Raw genomic sequence first — 26574 nt, 5'->3', positions numbered from 1 at the left:
TCTGTTTGTAATGCATCCATGAGGTTGATCCCTCCCATGCAGCAGAAGTTGGTGGGTTCAGGCATAGCCATTAGGAGACGTGCCTGGATGCAACTCTGTGATTTGTTTTTTGTGAAGCCTTTTAAGTCTTCGTTCATCAGTGAACCCTTTGACGGATTTTTCTCCTGCCCCAATACACTTTGCTGAGAAGCGGTGAGGGTGTAGCAAAGGGCGATATCTTTGTTTGCTTTCTGATAATGCACATTCCTGGAAAATCCAGCGTGATTGTGTAAAGACTAAGCAGGTCCATTCTGATGCCTCACAAGTGGTTTCTGAATGTCAAAGTGGTGGAGAGGGTTTTCTGTCAATTGGGCGAGCCATGCTGCGATCTCTTTGCTCCTCCCCTCAAAATCAAGTGCGGCAGGTTCTTTTCTCTGATTCCTCCAATAGGGGACTCACCAAGAGATGCTGCAGTCCATGATTGGCCCTGCAGAGTCCTTTATGCTTAACCACCATTTCCTGTCATTCCAAAATTTGTGCAGAAAGTAGTCCAGTTGAAGAGCGCAGTTATCCTCATTGCATCCTTTCTGGCCTTTGTCAGATTTAGTTCTCCTTCCTCTGGCCTCACCTTCTGGAGTGGGATCCAGTATCTAGAGTGTATACAGACCTCCTGTCTCACCTGACAGGTATGACTCATTCGGTCTTTACAGACCTCAAACTGGGTGCATTGTTTCTTTAATTCCATTGATCGTTAAACAACCCAGGCTGCCCTCCCCAGTCTGTCATATCTTAAGAATAAATGGAAGAGATAAGTTTTCTGAGCCCTTAGCAAGGATTTGGATCCTTTTTAGTACCAGTACCATGTATCATTGAATTTTTAGCTTCAATGTTCAATGAAGGAGCTAGTTTTTAAACTATTGCAGTTCAGTTGACTGCCATTTCTAATTTCTACCTGGGTAAAAATAACCTTACCTTAGCTTCTTGTAAACTATGTAAAGCCTGTCTAAAGGGAGCCTTTTTACTTGGCCAATAAAGGTTCTTACTCTTCCTTGGGATTTAACTATCATGCTTCAGGCCTTAACCCAAATTCCTTTTGAACCTTTAGCCAAGACAGAACCTAACTTTTTGCGTTGGAAAACTTTTTTACTGGTTGTTACCACATCAGCTAGATGAGTATTTGAACTCCATACTCACCTTCTAAATCTCCTTACCTGTGTTTTTTTTCCACAAAGACAAGGTATCCTTGTGAACAAATTTAGCTGTCTTGCCTATAGCTTCTGACTTTAGCATAAACCAGGTCATTAATCTACCAGATGTTCTTCATCTCACATTGCTGCAGTCCTTACATATGGGTAGTCCTCTGTCCTCGGTCGACCCGAATACCAAAGTATTAGGCTGACGTCGGTCATGGGCGCTCAGATCTGACATCAGAGCGTCAGGGTATAAAAGCGCATGACCGGCGCCATATCCTCAGTCTTTTTGCCGCATGGTCCGATGCAGAAGCAGCGTGCAAGTGCCGTTCGGCGTTCTGAAATTTTCAGATTCTGAGTTTCAGACTGAAACCAAGTTGGCTAAGTACCCGTTGAGAATATTTTTATTTTTTTTCTTGCCTCAGTTATTCCGGATGTCAGAAAAAGTGAATAATTGTATTTCTTGTGGGAAACAGATACCGCATAGGGATTACCACTCTCTTTGTATTCCTTGTTTGGGACCTGAGCACGGCGAGTGGTGTCTTTTGTGCTAGGTTTAATAAGCACCATTAAACGTAGGTTAGATTGCGCCAGGCTTGTCTTCGATGGTGTAATTATAATATGCCGTCGGATCCTCCGCGCTACTGACGAAGCGCAAAGACAAATCTTTAAAGTCCAGGCAAGATGAGTCGCCCGTTCGGACGCCGTTCTTTAGAAACTACGGTGGAATCTGTGGATCCAGCCGAGGTTTCAGTTGAGTCTCAGGGGAGGCTTTAATTTTGCAAGATGAGGCCTCCTCAGGAGTCAGGTCAGGCTGAGGGGCCTCTCAGGTTATTGTTCTCCCTTCCTTGCCTAAGGTGGTTAGGCCTTCTCCTTCTGTCTCTAAGGCTCCTTCCAAAGGCAGGCCTGGTTTGCCTTCCACGGTGTCAGTCCTAGTTCTGCAGGTTCTGTGCCTAAAAACACATGCTTAAAATGGCAGAAGATTTAATTTCTTTAATCAGAGGTTCTATGCCCCTCCTGATAAGAGGCCTAGGGTGGAGCCAGAGGTGGAAAGTTTGGAGCAGGCTTCAGATTACTCAGAGTCTTCGGCTGAAGACATTCAGGATTTTCCTCCTTATTCTGATTCAGACGCAGAGGATTCCACTCCTTCTGCTTCTCCTCCAGAGGATTTTTCTTTTTCAGAAACCCTGCATTCTATGAGGGAACATTTTAAATGGGAAGGTCAGGATTTCTCAGATTCCTGAAAGAGGCTTAGGGAATTTTTGTTTTTACCACGACATAGGCCCTTGGCTATACCTCCTGTTTTGGATGTTGTTCAAGACGTTTTCTCCGAGGCTTCCCTTAATCCAGACTCTCTGCCTAAGCCAGTTAAGCCAGACAGGTATTACAGAGTACCTGAGGCTCATAAATATCTGTATAAGAGTCCAAGGGCTGACCCAGAAGCTATTAGCCAGGGACCTAAGGGTGTCAGGGCTTCTGTTGTAAAGAATCCAGTTCCTATTGATAAAGATGCTAGAGCTTTGGATAGATGGGGTAAGAAAGTGTATACCTCTTCCACTTTAGCAATGAGGGCTTTGAATTGCCAGTTTCATATGTTGAAGTATCAGAATTTTCTCCTTACTCAACTAAAATCTAAAGTGGATGCTTTGGCAGAGAGCATAGAGTGTAAAGAATTACAGGATTTGGTACATGCCTCTGAACAGGTGGGTAAGCATTCTTTGCAGTGTGATTTCGATGCTTTACAGGCTTCTTCCAGGGTGGCTGCCACTGGTTCAGTTATTCGCAGGCATGCCTGGCTTAAGGATCAGAATTTGTCAGAGCATGTTAAAACTAGAATTTTGGATGCTCCTTTACAGTCTGAAGTTTTGTTTGGTTCTCCTGTGGAGTCTGTCTTGAAGAAAATGGAAGACAAGGCTAAGTCTATGCAGACTGTTAAAGATTTTTTGCAGGTACAGCCTCCTAAGTTTAGCAGGAATTGGCCTACTAAGGGATGGGCTTATCCTTCTTCTGATTCACAGTCTAGGGGTAGATCTAGACGTGGTAGGGGCAGAGCTCAAGAGTACTTTCAGGCCTAGAACGTGGAGTTCACCTGCACAATCTACAGGTGAGGGCAGGGGCCAGTCCTTTCGTAAACAGGCCCAATGACCTGCATTTTCAGCTGCCAGATTCTTCCTGTCTGGCAGCTCCTTTGGGAGGAAAGTTGGCACTCTTCAAGCAAAACTGGCTTTTAGTCACCCAGGACAAATGGGTGTTGGACATTATAGACAGAGGCTACAAGTTTTATTTCCATACATTGCCTCCTTTCAAAGGCATGCCAGACGTTCCTCCTCAGCAAAGGGTAGAGGCTCACAAGCAGATTTCTTTACTTCTTCAAATGGGGGCTATACAGCAGGTCCCTCTGTCAGAAGTGGGCCTAGGATTTTATTCTCCCCTGTTTCTAGTACCAAAGAAAGGAAACACTTGGAGACCGATTACTATCCTCAACACATACCTAGACATTCCAAAATTCAAAATGTTGACGTTGCAACAACTTCTACCTCTGTTGGGCAAAGATCACTGGATGGTAACTCTGGATCTCAAAGAGGCTTATCTTCATGTTCCTATCAGGCCCAGTTGCAGGAGGTACCTGCGTTTTCGGGCTGGGACTTTACATTATCAGTTCTCTGCATTGCCCTTTGGCTTATCTACTGCGCCCAGGGTGTTCACAAAGGTTCTGGCTCCAGTGATAGCCTTCTTACGGTTAAGAGGAATACAAATTTATCCTTATTTGGACGATTGCCTGATTCTTGCTCAAGACAAGTACGAACTTCTTCATCATCTACAGTATGTGATGGCAGTGTTAAGGTGTCTAGGGTATTCTGTGAATGAAACAAAGTCCAGTCTAGTACCCTCTCAGGAAATGTGCTTTCTGGGTGTGAGACGGAATACAGCTTCCCAGATGGCTTTTTTGACCCCGGACAAGCAAAAGAACCCTAGTGTTTACTTCCATCAATTGTCTCTACGGTCCAGGCTGACTGCAAGGGCAGTCCTTCAAGCCTTGGGGTTCATGGCATCTTGTATTCTGGTGCTTCCCAATGCCAAACTGCATATGAGGAAGCTACAGTGGTATCTCAAAAATGTATGGACACAACACTGCCAAGATCTGGACACTGTCATTCAAATAATACCTTGCATTCAAAAGGAATTTTTGTGGTGGGCTCAGGAATGTCACCTAAACAAGGGACTCTGTGACCCGACCAGAGGCGAGTCAAATTTTAACGACAGATGCCTCGGACAAGGCTTGGGGAGCACACCTCAATGGAAAATGGGTTCAAGACACGTGGCCTGCCAGACTTCAACATTTACTTATCGACTTGAAGGAGATGTTAGCAGTCCAATTTGCATTGATGGCTTTCAAGGATTTACTTCACCCAGGGCAAGTGTTGATTCAAACAGACAACACAACTGTCATGTGGTACATCAACAAGCAAGGGGGAACCCATTCGTACCCTCTTTGCAGGCAAGCAATGATTTTGTGGGAGACTGCTCTGTTTACACCTCAACCTTCAGGCAAGGTTTCTACCAGGAGCACAGAACTCCTTAGCAGATGTTTTGAGCAGACAGATAGTGGATCCCCACGAGTGGAAATTGGATCCTCATGTATTTGAAATTGACAGTGGTATGGGAACTCCAGACATAGATCTGTTCGTCACTAAATTTCCAGTTGCCAAAGTTTTGCACAAAAATGTTTCATCCCACAGCTTGGAAAGTGGATGCTCTATCATTCAGTTGGAGCAATCTTCACGTCTATGCCTTTCCGCCTCTGCCTCTCCTCCCCAAAGGTACTCTTGAAGGTCAGACAAGACAAGCCCTCCATGATTCTAATAGCTCCAGATTGGCCTCGACAGCACTGGTACCCCTCTGCTGAGGAGTTTAGTATGAGCCTCCATGGCCTTTGCCTTGATTCCAGCACCTTTTGTCACAGGAGGGCAATCATTTCCTCAATGTCAGGATTCAGTCCCTGCATCTAACAGCCTGGCATATTCTGTTCTAGAACCTGGAGGGTCGCAGCTTCCACAACAAGTTTTGAATGTTATTTTGGAGGCCAGAAGGCCTAGTACAAGGAAAGTTTATGCTGATAAATGGAGGAGATTTTTAATTTGGAGCAAAACAAAGGGCTTTGATTTAAGTGTTTCTCTTCAATATCTTACAGAATTATTAGACAAGGGTTTGTCTTTCTCCTCTATAAAAGTTCATGCTGCAGCCATTTCTGCTCACTATGACTGTGACCCTCCATTATTCTCTCATCCTTTGTTTAAGCAATTTCTTAGAGGGGCAAAGAACATAAGACCCCCACGTAGAGCTCCTACTCCTGCCTGGGATCTCAATTTTGTGTTGGAAAAACTTACTTTACCTCCTTTTGAACCTGCAGCTGCTGAGTTAAAGTTTCTCTTGGAAGACTGCTTTTTTGTTGGCCATTACATCTGCTAGAAGGGTTTCTGAATTACAGGCTCTTATGGCAGTTGAACCCTTCCTAATTTTTCATAAGGATAGGGTATCTCTGCGTACTAATCCTACTTTTTTGCCTAAAGTGGTTTCAAATGTGGCCTTGAACCAATCAATTCATTTGCCGACTTTTTATGCAGATCCCCAAAATAAAGGGAGAAAATTTTGCACACTTTGGATATTCACAGGCAGTTGCGTTATTATTTGAGCAGGACTAAAGGGTTCAGACTGTCTCAGCAGTTGTTTGTTTCTTTTGCTTTGGGTTCTCAGGAAACCTGTTTCAAAACAAACTATTTCTAAGTGGATTGGCTTTTGTATTGCTTTTTGTTATTCTCATCATGGTAAGGAGATTCCGGCTGGAATCAGACCTCCTCCACTAGGGCTACTGCCACTTCTACAGCTTTTTAAGGAGTAGCTACTAAAGATATTTTGGAAGCAGCTACTTGGAGTTCTGTGCACACTATTTCTATTCATTACCTTCTTCCTCTTTATTACAAATGTAGGGGTGCATTTGGCACTGCAGTCTTACAGGGCATTTTGGTAGCTCCCAATGCTTTATGATTTTGCCAGCCTCCCTTTACCTCTGCTTTGGGATTCTACCCATATGTAAGGACTGCAGCAATGTGAGATGAAGAACATAGTACAGTTTGTACCTACCATAAATGTAGATGTTCAAGATCCACATTGCTGCAGTCCAATTACCCTCCCTCCTTCCCCTCTGTAGTTTGGAATGGTTGTATGGTTTGGGTAGCTGTTATTTGTACATGCCTTTTGGGAGTATTCTATTTTTGGCTGTGGCCTTTCTTTTAGGGCCTTCTGACATCTGGGGCAAGAAAGACTGAGGATATGGCGTCATGCGCTTTTATACCCTGACGCTTCTGATGTCAGATCTGAGCCATGACCTAAGTCAGCCTAATACTTTGGTATTCAGGCCGAGGACAGCGGACTACCCATATGTAAGGACTGCAGCAATGTGGATCTTCGAACATCTACATTTATGGTAGGTACAAAACTATACTTTTTATTTGCAAACTTTTCAAGTAAGGGAGAGTATATGCTCTACCTTTTGGATGTGCATAGACACCTTTGCTTTTATGTCTGTAGAACCAAAGACTTGAGAAAACGACCAGTAGTTTTTCCTTTTCTCCTAACAGATTGGGCAAACCAGTCTCTAAAGTTACATTGGCCAAATGGTTTCTGAATTTATCTCCTGTATTTATTGCCTTGTCTAAGCCTCCTAGAGGCCATTCCATGAGGTCTATGGTACTCTCTTCAGCCATTTGTTCAAGATCTTCCTTAGATGATATTTGTGCAGCTGTAACTTGGACTAATTCTCACACTTCTATTACTCATTACAAATTAGATTTGATTTCCAGAACAGCACATCTTTTGGCTGTGCAGTACTCTGGAAGATCATTCCATGAGGGCCTCCCAAGGTCCCAGTAGCTGGGAACTCTCTCTCATCAGTTGAAGAATGAATGAAAAGGACAACATCAGATAGTAGTTATGCACTCACCATAATGTTCCATCTGTGTTTTCATTCTTCCTCAACTTCCGCCCTCATACCCCTTCCTTTGCTTCTTGAAAGATCTAAGAATTGTACAGGAACCTCTGTTCCTTGTTTGAGCTCCAGCTTCCTTCTTTCTTTCTGCCTTTAATTTTTGTAATAGGTTTGTTCCTTTGTATCGAGGGGTGGCAGACTCTATCTGAGATGTTAGGTTGGTGGGGCATTATGGGTAAAGGGAGGAGCTCAATAGTTTTTGATGTGATGATCTGGTATAAGTGGCTGAGTTGGATCAGAGTCTCTGATCCGAACCCATCAGTTTAAGAATTAATGGGCAATACAGATGGAACGTTATGGTGTACATATTTTTTTTTCCTTGACCTTGGAAAGGCTTCCCCAACTTTTGAGTTACTCTCTACAGTTTTGAGAGAGTTGCACTGATTTTGTATTGCTCCATTGGTAATGAGGATTTTTACTGAGACTTTCATCTCAGTATATAGTATTCCCATCCTCTGCAGCTGTTTAGAGGCATCAAGTAGTAAATGCCTTAATTGGTTAACTTGGGGAGTAAAACAGCTTACATCTGATGTGTAGATGGAGTAGTTGCTCTTTGTATAGGATTGCAGGTTGAAAGCATCTCATTTTAAGAACTGTGGTGCCACCATGGAATGATTTTATAGTAAGAATGTCATATAAAAACACAACTGAAAATATTGCATTTTTGTCTGCATCTAAGATGTGCATTTCTGTTCACCAGATTTGAGCTGATACTTTTTTTTTTTTTTTTTTACATAGTGGGGTTCCAATGTGTACCTTTGTTACAAGAAATCAGTTCCTGCATCTAATTCAATTGCATTTAAAGCTGGTATGTATTTTAATTCCTACATTTTTTTTGTTTAATAAGGGGCACATTGTTTTAAGTGGGCAGACTGTCTTTGGTTAAAGAAATAAATGGTTTTGCATTTGTTTGCTTTTTTAATGTATTGTGAATTTGAGTTCAAGCTTCATATCGCTTGATATGATGCATGTTTTCGCTTTCAGACATTTTTAGCTGGTGTGGGTTAACAGAAGGTGGGCTTTTATAATTTATGTTGCCTTACACATTTACAATTTTTAGAAACAACTTTTTGCCATAATATGCACCAGACTAGTTTAAAGGCCACATGTTTTTTGATCTCCTGTATCTTTGCAAATTAAATAGCTCAGGTAATGTCAGTATTGGGAAATTAATCTTTACTAGAGCATAAAGAAAAATCACTGCACAGGTAGACTCTGACAATTTTAATACCAGAATCCACACTTAATTCATAAAACAGTGAACTTAATCAGAAACTGACTTACAATTGAAAACCCCCTTAAAAAACTTTTCAAAAATGGTACCAACATTTTTAAAAGTATCTAGGACATAAAATGCCCATTAAACACCATAAGAAACCATAAGAATGCCGTAACAATATTAAAATGTTAACACAAATTCTACATGCAGAAATAAAACAGAAAAACAAAAAAAAATCAAACATTTAGAATAACTTTTTTTGTATGTATAAATATAATTAACATTAAAACTTAAAACCATGCTGACCTAATTTTTTTAAATTGGTTTTAGTGAAATCAAATCATTAATCCCCTAGCTGGGCAAATGGCATCCAATAAGATTTGCCAAAAACTCTCTTTCTCCACTAACGCCTCCCAGTCACCACCCCTAGGTAGTTCAACTTTTCAAGAACTGAAAAGGAGAAAATTTCTTAAATTTCAGGTGGCTAACAACCAGACGGTAAGGCATTTGGATTGGGTGGATTTTTTTTTCCCCAATTTTTTTCCTGTTCTGGATTTAAATCCAGAGCCATAACTAACTTGAGAAATAAATTAGCCTTGAGAGGTTTCCTTCTTTCAAACTCTACTTCAGTTGCTGGGGCTCCAACCCCCTACCAAAAACCGTGACAAGGGCAAGTCAGATTCAGAGGCCAAGGAATAAGGAGTTGCGTAAGAGGTCCCTGGACTGTTCTTCCTCCTCACCTCCATCAGCGCCTCCTCCCAAAATACACAAGTCTGATCCAAATACCTCTGCTCTGGTTCAAAACCTAGACCTCCTCAGATCCATACTCCTTTGCTCTTGTTGGATCCAGTTACTTAACGGCTCTCCACCTTTCTTGGAGGGTCACCCCCTAGGCATTCCAGGCCTCCGTCCCCCACGTCATCTGTTAGATCATCCAGAAGCTTGTCAAAAGCCACTATGAATAGGATGAGGAAATTTCTCAGAGCGCAGATCCAGATGGCTGTACTTCTGGCTTCAACTCCAATCGGATCTGCGAGCTGTCATTTTTCCACTTCCCCCATGGTACTTCCTTCTCCAGTCCAACCTGTCGTTTTGGATCCAAGAACTGTTTTTAATCTCAGGTGATTTCCCTGAGTTGTCCTGGTCTTAGCCTTTCAGAGCTGCAAGACTCATGGTGCTGAAGCGTCCATGCCAAGTCTGGAGGGGGTTGAGATGCACTCCAAAGCTTTCGAACCCCTCTCTTCCCCTTGAGGCTTTGGCGCTGGACAGCTAAGGTCAAACTCCCTTCTCAGGTGGAGTGCTGGTGAGGTTACAGGAGATGCTGGTTTGGGAACTTTCAGCCCCTTTGTTATTGACTTCTGCGTCCCCTAGGTATTCTGCCTTTGAGGTTGTGGAGAGGGTTTTTCTCTTTGTCTAGAGAAGGGACATCCCTGCCCCCCTCAGAGCAGACCACTTTAGCTCTTCCAGTTCTATGCTGTGATCCTCACCCATCCATTCAACTGGGACAGTCAGGCTGGGCTAGTCTCCAGTTGGTCCGTCAGGACATCATTTCCTCTTCTGATACTTATCCAGAACATCCCACTGAGGAAGCCCCTCTGAAGAGAAATGTGTAAGAGGAGACATTTAGATTCCCTTCAGGAATTTCTCATGTGGGACACCGATTTTGATGAGGGGGAGGGGTTTCCCCAGATCTCCACCTGTAGACGTCTCCTTTGGAGCTCTTGAAAGAGAACTTGGTTCATCTTCTAATACCCCCTCTTGGGAGGAGTTGTGTTCCTGGAGGCTTTCAGGTCTGGCCTGTCTACTTTTTGGGTGACCCCCCCCCCCCCATCTGAGGAACTCTTGTATCTTGTTTCTCACCAGGTGTAGAAGGAAAGTGATGCTGTAGAGCAGTGATTTTCAACCGTTTTCATCTCATGGTGCACAAACTAATCGCATAAGTCTTGTGGCACACCAAAAAGTAATTATTTGCCAATCTGACAAAAATAGGTATTTTTATTGGTTTAAAAAAATAGTAATTGTTTTTTCGTACATCCTCATCCTACCTAACTTCTCAAAACACCCCCACCCAAACACACATGAATTGTTTAAATGTTATTTCCTCTTTAAATTCATGTGTTGGAAGAAAAGTGTTGGCTGTCTTCCGACTTGATCACAAGATAATTGGTGGAAATTTAATGGATTAAGGGGATAAAAAGGCCCTGCACTTGTTGCAAAATTCTACCCCCCCCCCCCAAGGACTAGGCATACTAGACCAAGTGAGTCACTGTTGATGCAATGGTTGTGGCAGCAGCCACTAGGAAAGAACTGGCAGAAAAGAGCTCCTATGTCCATCCCCCTAACAGAGAGTCCAGGGCTTTGAACAGATTTAAGTGTGTGTACACTTTAGTGATCTTTGCTCTCAGGTCGCCAAATTATCTGGCACATTTTATGAGGTTACAAGGAGATCTGACCATATCTCTTTGTCTGTTTGTAATGCATCCATGAGGTTGATCCCTCCCATGCAGCAGAAGGTGGTGGGTTCAGGCATAGCCATTAGGAGACGTGCCTGGATGCAACTCTGTGATTTGTTTTTGTGAAGCCTTTTAAGTCTTCGTTCATCAGTGCACCCTTTGATGGATTTTTCTCCTGCCCCAATACACTTTGCTGAGAAGCAGTGAGGGTGTAGCAAAGGGTGATAACTTTGTTTGCTTTCTGATAATGCACTTTCCTGGAAAATCCAGCGTGATTGTGTAAAGACTAAGCAGGTCCATTCTGATACGTCACAAGTGGTTTCTGAATGTCAAAGTGGTGGAGAGGGTTTTCTGTCAGTTGGGCGAGCCATGCTGCGATCTCTTTGCTCCTCCCCTCAAAATCAAGTGCGGCAGGTTCTTTGCTCTGATTCCTCCAATAGGGGAGTCACCAAGAGATGCTGCAGTCCATGATTGGCCCTGCAGAGTCCTTTATGCTTAACCACCATTTCCTGTCATTCCAAAATTTGTGCAGAAAGCAGTCCAGTTGAAGAGCGTAGTTATCCTCATTGCATCCTTTCTGGCCTTTGTCAGATTTGGTTCTCCTTCCTCTGGCCTCACCTTCTGGAGTGGGATCCAGTATCCAGAGTGTATACAGACCTCCTGTCTCACCTGACAGGTATGACTCATTTGGTCTTTACAGACCTCAAACTGGGTGCATTGTTTCTTTAATTCCATTGATTGTTAAACAACCCAGGCTGCCCTCCCCAGTCTGTCATATCTTAAGAATAAATGGAAGAGATAAGTTTTCTGAGCCCTTAGCAAGGATTTGGATCCTTTTTAGCACCAGTACCATGTATCATTGGATTTTTAGCTTCAATTTTCAATGAAGGAGCTAGTTTTTAAACTATTGCAGTTCAGTTGACTGCCATTTCTAATTTCTACCTGGGTAAAAATAACCTTACCTTAGCTTCTTGTAAACTATGTAAAGCCTGTCTAAAGGGAGCCTTTTTACTTGGCCAATAAAGGTTCTTACTCTTCCTTGGGATTTAACTATCATGCTTCAGGCCTTAACCCAAATTCCTTTTGAACCTTTAGCCAAGACAGAACCTAACTTTTTGCATTGGAAAACTTTTTTTCTGGTTGCTACCACATCAGCTAGATGAGTATCTGAACTACATACTCACCTTCTAAATCTCCTTACCTGTGTTTTTTTCCACAAAGACAAGGTATCCTTGTGAACAAATTTAGCTGTCTTGCCTATAGCTTCTGACTCCAGCATAAACCAGGTCATTAATCTACCAGTTTTATTTGCAAACTTTTCAAGTAAGGGAGAGTATATGCTCTACCTTTTGGATGTGCATAGACACCTTTGCTTTTATTTCTGTAGAACCAAAGACTTGAGAAAAAACGACCAGTGGTTTTTCCTTTTTTCCTAACCGATTGGGCAAACCAGTCTCTAAAGTTACATTGGCCAAATGGTTTCTGAATTTATCTCCTGTATTTATTGCCTTGTCTAAGCCTCCTAGAGGCCATTCCATGAGGTCTATGGTACTCTCTTCAGCCATTTGTTCAAGATCTTCCTTCGATGATATTTGTGCAGCTGTAACTTGGACTAATTCTCACACTTCTATTACTCATTACAAATTAGATTTGATTTTCAGAACAGCACATCTTTTGGCTGTGCGGTACTCTGGAAGATCATTCCATGAGGGCCTCCCAAGGTCCCAGTAGCTGGGAACTCTCTCATCAGTTGAAGAATGAATGAAAAGGACAACATCAGATAGTAGTTATGCACTCACCATAATGTTCCATCTGTGTTTTCATTCTTCCTCAACTTCCCGTCCTCATGCCCCCTTCCTTTGCTTCTTGAAAGATCTAAGAATTGTACAGGAACCTCTATTCCTTGTTTGAGCTCCAGCTTCCTTCTTTCTGCCTTTAATTTTTGTAATAGGTTTGTTCCATTGTATCGAGGGGTGGCAGACTCTATCTGAGATGTTAGGTTGGTGGGGCATTATGGGTAAAGGGAGGAGCTGGATAGTTTTTGATGTGATGATCTGGTATAAGTGGCTGAGTTGGATCAGAGTCTCTGATCCGAACCCATCAGTTTAAGAATGAATGGGCAATACAGATGGAACGTTATGGTGTACATAATTTTTTTTTCCTTGACCTTAGAAAGGCTTCCCCAACATTTGAGTTACTCTCTACAGTTTTGAGAGAGTTGCACTGATTTTGTATTGCTCCATTGGTAATGAGGATTTTTACTGAGACGTTCATCTCAGTATATAGTATTCCCATCCTCTGCAGCTGTTTAGAGGCATCAAGTAGTAAATGCCTTAATTTGTTAACTTGGGGAGTAAAACAGCTTACATCTGATGTGTAGATGGAATAGTTGCTCTTTGTATAGGATTGCAGGTTGAAAGCATCTCATTTTAAGAACTGTGGTGCCACCATGGAATGATTTTATAGTAAGAATGTCATATAAAAACACAACTGAAAATATTGCATTTTTGTCTATCTAAGATGATGTGCATTATTTCTGTTCACCAGATTTGAGCTGATACTTTTTTTTTTTTTTTTTTTTTTTTTTACATAGTGGGGTTCCAATGTGTACCTTTGTTACAAGAAATCAGTTCCTGCATCTAATTCAATTGCATTTAAAGCTGGTATGTATTTTAATTCCTACATTTTTTTTTGTTTAATAAGGGGCACATTGTTTTAAGTGGGCAAACTGTCTTTGGTTAAAGAAATAAATGGTTTTGCATTTGTTTGCTTTTTTAATGTATTGTGAATTTGAGTTCAAGCTTCATATCCTTTGATATGATACATGTTTTCTCTTTCAGACATTTTTAGCTGGTGTGGGTTGTTAACAGAAGGTGGGCTTTTATAATTTATGTTGCCTTACGCATTTAAAATTTTTAGAAACAACTTTTTGCCATAATATGCACCAGACTAGTTTAAAGGCCACATGTTTTTTGATGATCTGTATCTTTGCAAATTAAATAGCTCCAGTAATGTCAGTATTGGGAAATTAATCTTTACTAGAGCATAAAGAAAAATCACTGCACAGGTAGACTCTGACAATTTTAATACCAGAATCCACACTTAATTCATAAAACAGTGAACTTCATCAGAAACTGACTTACAATTGAAAACCCCCTTAAAAAACTTTTCAAAAATGGTACCAACATTTTTAAAGTAATACGGACATAAAAATGCACATTAAACACCATAAGAAACCATAAGAATGCCGTAACAATATTAAAATGTTAACTTCTGGAATTCTACATCCGTAGAAATAAAACAGAAAAAAACAAAAAAAATATCAAACATTTAGAATAACTTTTTTTGTATGTATAAACATAATTAACATTAAAACTTATAACCATGCTGACCTAATTTTTTAAAATTGGTTTTACTGAAATCAAATCATTAATCCCAGCTGGGCAAATGGCATCCAATAAGATTTGCCAAAAAACCTCTCTTTTCTCCACTAACGTCTCCCAGTCACCACCCCTAGGTAGTTCAACTTTTTCAAGAACTGAAAAGGAAAATTTCTTAAATTCTTTGCATAACAAACTGTGACGAAAAAGGGCATTGAAATGATGTGACTTTTTAATTGCATATGTATGCTGATAAATACGAACCTTCAAAGGACCGATGGTTTTACCAGCATAAATAGCTGGAAAGGAAGAACATAATGCAGTATACAACACTCCCTTGGTGTTGTAATCATACCTGCCTTTAATGGTAATCAAACCTGGGAAACCAGGCACCTGGAAACTGGCACCCTCCAAAATGAACCTACGTTGCTTACAGGAACCATATTTCCTCATTCCCCATTTCTTCATATACTTATCACAAAGCCTTCCATTCAAAGATGATATTTAGATTCCAATTATTTTTATAAACAATCTGGGAATGGTACCTAATTTGTCAATTTAACCCAAGGCTGCCAGACACCATGGTCCAGTGATTTACAGTAACAGCTTTGAGGGAATAGATATCTCTACTGTAAGGTAAAACCATAGCTTTATAAAATTCATTCGGGTTAGTTGTTGCCATAATAAATTGACTGTCATGATTATTGTTGGTCTTCTCAATAGATCTTAAGATACCTAGAATGTCTGTTATCACAAACATATCGAGGTATTTCTTCCAGGATATCCTGAGGGTATTCCCTCTTCCTTAACATACCAATTAATGTTTGGATTTCTTTAAGGAACTGAACATCATGTGACACCAGTCGACTCATTTTGATAAGATGTCCCTTCACCAAATTGTTTTTGCCAAACAGGGTGTTGGCTGTCAAAATGCAAGTAAGAATTGGGGAAGGTAGCCTTCCAGAAAATGTTGAATTCATACTTTTGCTTTTTAAAATCCTTGTATAACATAATATCAAGAAAACTAATCTTACTTGAATCAAAATGACAAATTCTAAAAAAAAAAAAAAATCAGTAGAATTATTTAAAAAAATGCATGAATCCTGACAATTATTCATTATTACCACCCCATAGAATAAAAATGTCATTCTGTTGTGTTCAGTTCATCTTTTTCACATTTTTGGAAAGCATACCTAAGGTACCTGGATAACATTTTTATTCTATGGGGTGGTAGTGAAGAACAGTTGTCAGGATTCATGCATTTATTTAATAATTCTATTGATTTTTTAGAATTTACTTGTAATATATAAGATCATGTCTGAACAGGAGAGGTATGCTTATCGACTTTTCACCATTGTATTTTGTAAAATACAGCAGCTACTGATGGCAGACTAAGCAAAGTAGCTTTGCATATGTATGTGCCATGTAAGAGCTGTAAAAAAAAAAAAAATAAAAATATGTATGTGTGTATGTTTATACACACGCACACAAATATGTCAACTGAAAATAAATTAAAAAAAAAAATGTCACTGAACTAACGCTATCCACCTTTGCTGCTCATGTGATTCTTCCTTCCACAGGTAACAAAACCAAAAAGCAAGTCATTCTTGCCTGTTAACTGCTAATAAGCAATGCCATGATGTTCTTCGTGTTTCACTGTTGCAGTCATTACATTTGGGTTATCTGCCTGCAGGTAGCCCTCAGCCGGCCTGAATACCAGAGTCTTGGATTCCTGCGTCGGATGCTGTCTCCTCCTCCATGACGTCAGGGGTATAAAACATGCAGCTGATGCCATTACATCTGTCTTTCTTGCCGCGCAGTGCCCGAAGGAAAAGCAGTTCGCAAGTGCCTGTTAGCAGCCGACTCCTGAAATTTTCGTTTTCGAGTTTCAGAACCGAAGTCTTCAAAAAAAAGCTAAGTAACCCCATTGGGGATCCTTTTTTCTTGCTCTTTAACCAATGTCAGTAAAAGTTAATTTTATTACCCGTGGAAAGCAAATACCTCATAAAGATTTTCATTCGTACTGCATTCCTTGCTTAGACCCAGACCAGGACGTCCCTCGCTGTTGGTTTTGTGCCTTATTCAACCCCCCGAACTATTCATCGTCTGGTAATTTTTGCAGCAAATTATTTTGGTACTCTTAACTATCCAGAAATGGCTTCAGTAAGCCATCAGACTACCAATATTCCATAAAAACGTGAAGATAGAGACAAACCGCATAGGTCCAGAACTGCAGACGATGCTTTTGCTAAGCTAGTCGCCAGTTCGCCGGTACTCAGTGAGGCGCTTTCGCAGCCCCTGATACCCGCTACTTCAGATTTGCAGACCTCTGCTGAGACTTTCGGAGTCCGGTAAACCGCGAGATGCTCCTTCGACTATGGAACCTGCCAATATCTATACCTTGGATGGATCTGGAGCCGCTGTGCAGGCACAGGCTTCTGAGGGTGTATTCAGGCCTACAGACTTGCATTTCAGACCAACGCCATCTTCTTCTTCTTCTTCAAGGCCTAAAACTCGACCCACGCCTAGAAAACAGACCTCCAAACCGTATGGTCAGGGCCATATGCCTAAAAAACAAATAATGGCTTAAGACCTCATAACTTTAATTAGGGGAAGGCCGCCTTCCCCCTCTGAGACCTAGAACTGATTTTCCTTCTGATCCTTCTGATCAGGATTCTTAAATGCATTCTGCTGAACAAGTTGGTAAACTTAGTTTGCAGTGTGGTTTTGATTCTTTAGAAGCCTCTTGCAAGGCTGCTGTCACTGGGTTTGTACTTGGAAGGCATGCTTGGCTTAAGGAGCAAAACTTGCCAGATCATGTTAAAGCTAAATTACTGGATGCTCCCTTAAATCAAGACCGCTAGTTTGGCAACAAAGCAGAAGTCGTCCTTAAAAAGATGGAGGAAGAAGCTAAATCTATGCAAACTGTTAAAGATTTCCTGCAAATACAGCCTCCCAGATTTAGTAGGCATTGGCCTTCTAAGAATTGGTCCTTTCCAGTCTCTTCCAGGCCTTCTCAGCCCAAACCCAGGAACAGCAGACCACCTAGGCCACCGTCTCGAGGTGTACACAGGCCTAAGCAGTGGGGGGGCTCCAACTTCCAAAGCTGGAATTAGTAAGACTCCCCCCTATGGAGAAATGTCACAATGACTTAACCTTAACCTTTCCAAGCACTGCTCAACTGCCTGCTCCCTTAGGTGGAAAGATCACCCTGCATGCAAAACACTGGCAAATCATTACCCAGGACAAATGGGTTTTAAATGTTGTTTTCCAAGGATACAGGTTCCACTTCCACACCTTACTAACCCGAAACGGTTGGCCAGACCTACCCCCAAATCAGTGGGCAGAGGCTCAACAGCAGGTTCTCTCTTCTAAGTATCGGGGCTATTCATCCTGTCCCAGCAGAAGAAAGGGGACAAGATTTTTACTCAAGACTTTTCCTGGTACCCAGAAAAGACAGTTCCTGGCGTCCTATCCTGAACCTCTCTATTCTAAACACCTTTTTGGTAATCCCAAAATTCAAAATGTTAACACTTCAACAGCTGCTTCCTATGCTAGGCAAAGATGCCTGGTTGGCAACCTTGAACTTAAAGGAAGCTTAACTGCACATTCCAAAAAGGGACTCTTGCTGAAAATACTTCCGCTTCAGACTAGGCTCTATGCCCTATCAGTTCTCTGCACTTCCCTTTGGCTTATCTACTGCGCCCAGGGTATTCTCAAAGTGTCTAGCTCCAGCCATTGCATTTTGCAGGAAGAGAAATATTCAAATATACCTGGACTATTGTCTGATTCAGGCAGAAAGCCAGGACTTGCTATTAAAACATTTGGCATTTGTAAAGAAACAAACTCGCTGGGGTACACCATAAATGAAAAGAAATCTCATCTAGTACCCTGCCAACAAATTGTATTCCTGGGAGCAAGCTTGAACACAACTTCCCAGATGGCTCATCTCACACTGGAGAAACAAGTTTATTTGACAGCCTACTTCAAACTACTGGCCACAAAGACCCAGCTATTTGCAAGGAAAATCCTGCAAGCACTGGGGTTCATGGCCTCTTGCATTCTACTAATTCCATATGCACGACTGCATATGAAGAAACTACAGTGGTATCTAAAAAGCCTATGGTGTCAACATTCTCAGGACCTGGAATCAATGATCCCTATTGTTCCTTGTATAAAGACAGAGTTCCTTTGGTGGGCAGAGGCCTGCCACCTCAACAAGGGGCTCCCTTTCAATCTGCTCCTCGATGCCCACACCCTGACTCCAGACGCATCAGGCTATGCATGGTGGGCTCACTTGGCAGGGTGGTGCATTCAGGGCAAATGAAACCTGAATCAGATGCACCTGCATAGCAACCAAAAAGAAATGTTAGCTGTACAGAATTCCCTGACAACCTTAAAAGACCACATCCTTCCAGGACGATTACTGGTAAAGACAGACAACACCACAGTTGTGTGGTACATAAGCAGGGGGGAACCCACTCGTACCTTCTTTGCAGACTAGCCATGACTCTGGAACACAGCCTTGAGCTACCAAGTGCACCTACAAGCACAGTTCCTGCCAGGCAAGCTAAATTCACTGGCAGACGACCTAAGCAGAAATCTCATGGACCCACACGAATGGAAACTGGAACCAAAAATATTCAACCTCTTGAGGAACAAATGGGGGACTCCAGTGATAGACCTGTTTGCCTCCCCTCAGAACTACCAGTTGGACAAATTCAGCACAGGGACTCCCCACAGTCAAGCTTGGAAAGTGGATGCCCTGTCCTTTACTTGGGAAAGCCTCTCAGTTTGTCTTTCCAACTCTGCCTTTCCTCTCAAAGGTTCTGCTAAAAATCAAACAGGACAGACCAAGGACAATACTGATTGTGCTAGATTGGCCTCACCGGCACTGGTACCCCCTCTTGCACAGTATGATACTGCTGGATCCATGGCATTTAACTCTTACACATTCTCTGCCGTCCCAGCAGGCGGGCCAGATTCTGCACCCTTAGCTCCAAACCCTGAACCTTGCAGCCTGGCTAATTCGTTGAGCTCTTCAATAGCCTCTCTCAGTAAGCAGGTGCTAGATGTCATTCTGGAAGCAAGGAGACCTAGTACTAGAAACTCCTATGCTGAAAAGTGGAAAAGATACTATTCCTGGAGGCAGATTCGGGGGGGAATGGGTACTATGGTGCCCAGCTTACCTCATATTCTTCAGTAATTAACAGAAATGCTCCACAGGGGCCTGTCCTTTGTCAATTAAAATTTATGCCTCTGCCATTTCAGCACATAATACTGATCCATCCCTCTTCTCTCACCCCCTGTTAAAGCAATTCCTCAGGGGTGCTAAAAATCTAAGAGCCTCCCCCCCCCAAGGCGATCCCCTACGCCAGCCCTGGGACCTTAACATTGTATTGGAAAAGCTCACTCTCCCTCCATTTGAACCAGCTGCTACTGCAGAGTTGAAATTCCTTTCCTGGAAAACAGCCTTCCTTCTAGCCATCACTTCAGCAAGAAGAGTGTCTGAATTACAGGCCCTCATGGCAGTGGAGGCTTTCATTATCTGCCATGCAGACAGGGTTTCCCTCAGGACCAATCTTTCCTTTATGCCCAAGGTGGTGTCTAGTGTGGCTCTAAATCATTCCATTCATTTGCCTACCTTTTTCCCGAACCCGCAAAACAAAGGAGAGAGAATACTGTACTCTTTGGACGTGCATAGACAACTTGGATTTTATTTGGACAGGACTAAGCCTCTCAGAAAATTTGAACAGCTGCTAGTTGCCTTTGCTGCAGGGGCAGGCCATTTCAAAGCAAACCATTTCCAAATGGATAGCATATTGCATTCATTTCTGCTATAAGCACCATGGAAAACCTACCCCACAGGGGATTAGATCACATTCACCCAGGGCTGCGTCTACCTCTACAGCCTTTCTCAGAGGAGTCCCTACCCAGGACAATCCTAGAAGCTGCTACCTGGAGCTCTGTTCATACCTTCACCAAGCATTACCACATGCCGATTTTCTCTAAATCCAGGGCTGGTTTTGGCACTGCAGTTTTGCAAGGCTTAATAGCTGGCCCTAATGCTCTCTAACTTCCTCCTCTCTTCCTTAGCTTTGGGAATTAACCCAAATGTAATGAGTGCAACAGTGAAACACAAAGAACATAGTACAGTTGTGTACACTTACCATAAATGCAGATGGTTAAGTGTATTCACTGTTGCAGTCCTGGTTACTCTCCCTCCAGTCCCCTGACTTCTCTTCGCTCTACCTTTCCTTCTTGTTTGGTGTATTTCAGCTTTCTGGTTTATTTGCTTTTTGTTGGAGGTGTAACATAACATATAATTGCTTCCCGTTATGGGGGCACCTGACATCTGGGGCAAGAAAAACTGATGTAATGGCATCTGCTGCATGTTTTATACCCCTGATGACCTGACGTCATTGAGAAGGAGGCAGCATCGGACGCAGGAATCCAAGACTCTGGTATTCAGGCCGGCTGAGGGCTAACTGTAGGGAGATGACCCAAATGTAATGACTGCAACAGTGAGTACTCAAACATCTACTTTTATGGTAAGTGTACACAACTGTACTTTATGTATTTTTGCCTGCTTTGAACGTATGTAGAAAATATACTTTAAGAACTGTTGACTTCTTGTCCTCACTATTGGAAGTTCTCCACCACAACTGCTGTTAATCGCCGCAAACTAAGCGCTACCTAATCACATCTCTGCTTCCTAATCCACTGTGTAAATAAGTCATTACAGGTTAAGCAGAAGTGTGACTTTTATGTGCTCTCAACAATGTCCACTCCTTTCTTTTATAGTCTGCCTTTCTGGAGGGTTCCTATTACCTGATCGAACGTTTAGGTTAGCAAATACCTAAACGTTGATCTGATAATAGCGAAAGCAAAAAATAGCGAACGGACGATTTAATGCAGGGAAAGAATTCCCTTGGCCGTTAGGCGGATTTTGTCCCTCTCCCCACTGTAGAGCGATCCCGGAGTTGGTATATTTAGTTAGGGGGGTGTGGGGGACACAGCACCCCACTTCATTTTGGTTTAAAAATTTTTTTTTTTCGGCCATGGGAATTCATTCCCTACGTTATATCGGCCATTTGCTGTTTTAATTTTTCGATATTACCAGTTCGACATTTAGGTATTTGATAACCTAAATGATCAGGTAATATAGACGCTGTCTGGAACATTAATACCACAATTTTAAGAAATGCTCTCAAGTGACTATTTACAAAAGTAAAGTAAAATATCTGGATGTTCGTGTTTCACTGTTGCAGTCATTACATTTGGGTAATCTGCTGGCAGGTTGCCCTCAGTTGGCCTGAATAACAAAGTCATTGGTCCTGCGTCGGTTGCTGTCTCTTCTTCCATGACGTCAGGTCATCAGGGGTATAAAACATGCAGCCGACGCCATTTTATTCAGTCTTTCTTGCTGCGTGGTGCCCGAAGCAGAAGCAGTTCGCAAGTGCCGGTCGGCCGACTCCTGAAATTTTCGTATTAGAGTTTCAGAACTGAAGTCTTCAAACTAAATTTAAGTATCCCGTTGGGGAAACTTTTTTCTGCTCCTTACCGATGTCAATACAAGTTAATAATTGCATTACTTGTGGGAAGCAAATACCACATAAGGATTTTCATTTGTACTGTATTTCTTGCCTAGGCACAATGTGCCTTGCTGTCGGTTTTGTGCTAGGTTTAACCAATGCACTATTAAACGTCTGTATATTTTTGCTTCTAAATATTTTGGTACAAGATTTAATTATCTTGAAATGTCTGTTAGCAATCAGACTATCGGAGTTCACAAAAAATGCAAAGAAAAAGATAGAGACAGACCGTCAAGGTCTAAAACCGACGACGAAGCTTCTCGTAAGCCAGTCGCCGGTTCGCCAGTACTCAGTGAGGCGCTTTTGCAGCCCCTGATACCTGCTACTTTTGAGTCGCAGGCCTCTACTGAGACCTATTCGGAGTCTGGTATGCCACGAGATTCTCAGAGTATTGTACCCGTGGATGTCTCTCCCTTGGATGGGTCCAGATCCGCTGAGCAGGTACCAGCTTCTGAGGGTGTTTTCAGGCCTCAACATTTTTATATTAAACCGACGACGCCAGCAACAAAAACAAGGTCAAAAACTACTTCTGTGTCTAAAAAACTGATGCATGAGCTACGTGCTCAGGCCCCTATGCCTAAAAAACAGATGATCAAAATGGCTGAGGATTTAATTACCTTGATCATCGGTTCCCACCCGCCCCCCCTGCTAAGAGGCCTAGGCAAGGCACTGATTATGAATCTTCAGATCAGGTTTCCATTTCTTCTGACTCCTCTTCTGATCAGGAATTTTCTATTCCACCCTATGAGGATTCTGATGCAGAGGAATCCATCCCATGTGAATCTCCTCCTGAGGATTACTCTCTTGGAGAGACTTTGCATACTTTAAGGAAACATTTTCACTGGAAGAGTCAGGACTTCTCTGAATCAAAAATGAGGCTTGGGGATTTCCTTCTTCCTCAGCATAGGCTTTTGGCAATACCTCCTGTATTAGACATTGTTGATGTGTTTTCGGAATCAAGCATGGCTCCTGATTCTCTGCCTCAGGCTCCTAGTAAGCCAGACAGATATTACAGGGTTCCTGACTCCCACAAATTTTGGTTTAAAAATCCTGCTGCTGATCCTGATACTATTTCTCAGTGTCCCAAGGGTGTAAAGGTCTCTACAGCCAAAAATCCTATCCCCTCTGATAGAGATTCCAGGGCGCTGGATAGATGGGGAAAGAAGGTTTATACGTCTGCAACCTTGGCAATCAGGGCTTTAAACTGCCAGTTTCATATGCTTAAATATCAACAGCATGTTATGGCCTTACTGAAACAGAAAATGATGTTGATTTCTGACTGTGTGGAAAATAGAGTTACAGGATTTATTGTATTCAGCAGAACAGGTTGGAAAGCATACTTTGCAATGTGGTTTTCATTCCTTGGAGGCCTCTTGTAGGACCGCCGTTACTGGATTTGTGATTAGAAGGCATGCCTGGCTCAAGGAGCAAAATCTGCCTGATCATGTTAAAGCTAAATTGTTGGATGCCCCTTTGCAACATGATACTCTGTTTGGTAATAAGGCAGAAGAGTTTTTAAAGAAAATGGAAGACAAAGCTAAATCTATGCAAACTGTAAAAGATTTCATGCAGGTGCAGCCACCCAGGTTCAGTAGACACTGGCCTACTAAAAATTGATCCTTTCCTTTGTCTAACAGAGCCATTCAAGGCAAATCCAGGCGCTCCAAAGGCTCCAGATACCAATCACAGGGTTCTTACAGGTCAAAGCAATGGGGGTTCCTCCACTTCCAAATCTGGAGGAAACAAAGCACAACCCTACAGTAAGCAGTCTCAATGACTTTCCTCTACCATCACCAAGCACTTAACATTTGGCAGCCCCCTTGGTGGGGGGAACTAGCACTTCATGCTCAAAATTGGCAGTTAATTACCCTGGACAAGTGGGTATTAAATATAGTATCCCAGGGGTACAGATTTCATTTCCATACTTGGCCAATTCAAAACGGATGGCTGGACCTGCCACAAAACCAGTGGGCAGAGGCCCAGAAACAAATCATGTTCCTCATGGATATGGGGGCTATTCAACTGGTACCAGAAAAGGAAAAAGGACAAGTTTTTTATTCAAGACTTTTCCTGGTACCCAGAAAAGACAATTCATGGCGTCCAGTACTGGACTTATCGATTTTGAACACGTTCCTTGACATTCCAAAATTCAAGATGCTGACTTTACAACAGCTACTGCCTATGCTAGGCAGGAATGCTTGGTTAGTAACTCTAGACTTAAGAGGCATACCTGCATATCCCAATAAGGGAATCGTGCAGAAGATACCTCCGCTTCAAAGCAGGTGTTTTGCATTACCAATTCTCTGCACTGCCCTTTGGCTTATCTACTGCACCCAGGGTCTTTACAAAGTGCCTGGCACCAGTAATTGCATTCTGCAGACAAAGAAGCTTTCAAATTTATCCTTATCTGGACGACTGTCTCATTCAAGCAGAGGACAAGGACACTCTTCTTCAGCATCTGGCGTTTGTAAAAAGGCTTCTAGCATGCCTAGGGTACACCATAAACGAAAAGAAATCACAGCTGTTGTCCTCTCAAATAATTGCATTCTTGGGTGCAAGCTTGAATACAGCTGCCCAGATGCTTACCTCACGCCAGACAAAGGCAACTGACAACATACTTCAAACAAATGGAACAAAGACCCAGACGTTCATCGTGTTACACTGTCATCACACTTGGGTTATCTGCCGTCAGTCGGCCCGAGTTCCAAAGTCTTGGTCCGGCGTCGGTTGCTGTCGCTTCTTCACTGACGTCAGTGTGACGGGTATAAAAGAGGCAGCCGACGCCATTTTCTTCAGTCTTTCTTGCCGCGCGGTGCCTGAAGCAGAAGCAGTTCGCAAGTGCCGGTCGGCCGACTCCTGAGATTTTCAAATCGAATTTCAGACCGAAGTCTTAAGTAAAGCTAAGTACCCCGTTGGGGAACCTTTTCTTGCCTCAGTCCGATGTCAGAAAAAGTTGTTAATTGCATTTCTTGTGGGAAGCAAATACCTCATAAGGATTTTCATTCTTGTTGTATCCCTTGCCTAGGCCCAGACCACGACGTCACAGGTTGTCGGTTTTGTGCTAGGTTTAACAAACGAACTATTAAATGTCTGTATGATTTCGTCCGACATTATTTTGGTAGAAAATTTAATTATACCATGCCGTCTGAGCAACCGACGACCGGGATGCATAAAAAGTGCAAAGATAAGGACAGGCAGCCGAGACTCAAACCAGACACCAAGGCCTCTGCTAGGCCAGTCTCCGGTTTTCAGTGAGGCGCCTATGCAGCCCCTGACTACCTCTGATTTAGAACCCCAGCCTACATCCGACTCCCAAGCGGAGATTGCAGGGCCTCCAGAGCCTTTATCTTTAGGCCCTTCCGCTTCCATGGCGGATGGGGATTCCGGTGCAGTTGAAAGGCCGTCAGTTGCTGAAGGTGTCTTCAGACTGACTACACTTACTATTAAATCCTTTGCAAAACTGAAAACTCCATTAAAAGTAAGGAAGCCTGTACAGCAGTCTCCAGTGCAAGGCCCCATGCCTAAGAAAACAGATGCTTAAGATGGCCGAAGGCTTAATTACCCTAATCAGGGGTTCCCATCCCCCACCTGACAAAAGGCCTAGACAGGAGGAGGACTACACTTCCTCTGACCAGGTTTCCATTACCTCAGATTCTTCTGAGGAACAGGAGTACTCTTTTTTTCCCCCTTACGAAGACTCTGATGCTGAAGAGTCTATTTCTTCAGCATCTCCCCCAGAAGACTACTCTTTTGGGGAAACTTTACATACCATGAGGGAACATTTCCACTGGGAAGGTCAGGATTATTCTGATTCTAAGAAAAGGCTCCGAGAGTTCCTCTTACTACCCCAGCACAGACCCCTTGCTACTCCACCTGTGTTAGACATTGTGGATGATGTTTACTCAGAATCTAGCCTTAACCCAGATTCATTACCTCTTGCACCAGCCAAACCAGACAGATACTACAGAGTCCCTGACTCACATAAATTCCTATATAAAAGCCCTGTTGCTGACCCAGAAACCATTTCCCAGGGTCCCAAAGGGGTTAAGGCCTCTATTGCTAAAAATCCTGTACCGTCTGAAAGGGATTCTAGAGCACTAGACAGATGGGGAAAGAAAGTATATGCCTCAGCTACTCTAGCTATGAGGGCCTTAAATTGCCAGTTTCACATGCTGAAATATCAACAATATTTGATGTCTCAATTAAAAAAAAATAATCACACATACAGAGCAGCCTGATTACAAGGAAATGCAAGATTTGTTGCATGCAGCAGAACAAGTGGGAAAACATACTTTGCAATGTGGATTTGATTCATTGGAAGCTTCTTGCAGAGCAGCTGTAACAGGGTCTGTCATTCGTAGGCATGCTTGGTTTTAAAAAAACAAACTTTACCTGATCATGTTAAAGCAAAGTTATTGGATGCACCCTTACAGCAGGATGTTTTATTTGGTGTGAAAGTAGAAGAGGTTTTAAAGAAAATGGAGGATAAGTCAAAATCTATGCAGACAGTCAAGGATTTTTTACAGGTCCAACCCCCTTGTTTCGGCAGAAATTGGCCAACCAAAAACTGGTCCTTTCCAACTTCTGGCAGACCTCAGAGGGGCAAATACAGACGCCCAAGGGGCAGAGGTCAGCCACAAAGCTCTTACAAGCCACGACAATGGGGTGCCACAACCCAGAAAGGAGGAGAAGACAGGTCTCAAACTATCAGA

General features: G+C 42.6%; 1 protein-coding gene across 1 annotated transcript in view; it reads left to right on the top strand.

Annotated features, from left to right (window-relative positions):
- The first annotated feature begins 13484 nt into the window (after positions 1-13484).
- The window catches only part of DENND4C (DENN domain containing 4C), a 2492302-nt gene continuing 2479212 nt past the window's right edge, over positions 13485-26574 (top strand). The window contains exon 1 of the mRNA XM_044061083.1: positions 13485-13550. The gene's annotated coding sequence lies outside the window, so the exon portion shown is untranslated. The remainder of the gene's footprint in view (positions 13551-26574) is intronic.

The sequence above is a fragment of the Protopterus annectens genome, chromosome 2.part0 (assembly GCF_019279795.1).
Source record: "Protopterus annectens isolate FY-2018-M chromosome 2.part0, PAN1.0, whole genome shotgun sequence".
NCBI classification, from domain to species: domain Eukaryota; kingdom Metazoa; phylum Chordata; order Ceratodontiformes; family Protopteridae; genus Protopterus; species Protopterus annectens.
Note: the sequence above shows the minus strand (reverse complement) of the source record. Positions and strands in the feature narration are given on the sequence as shown.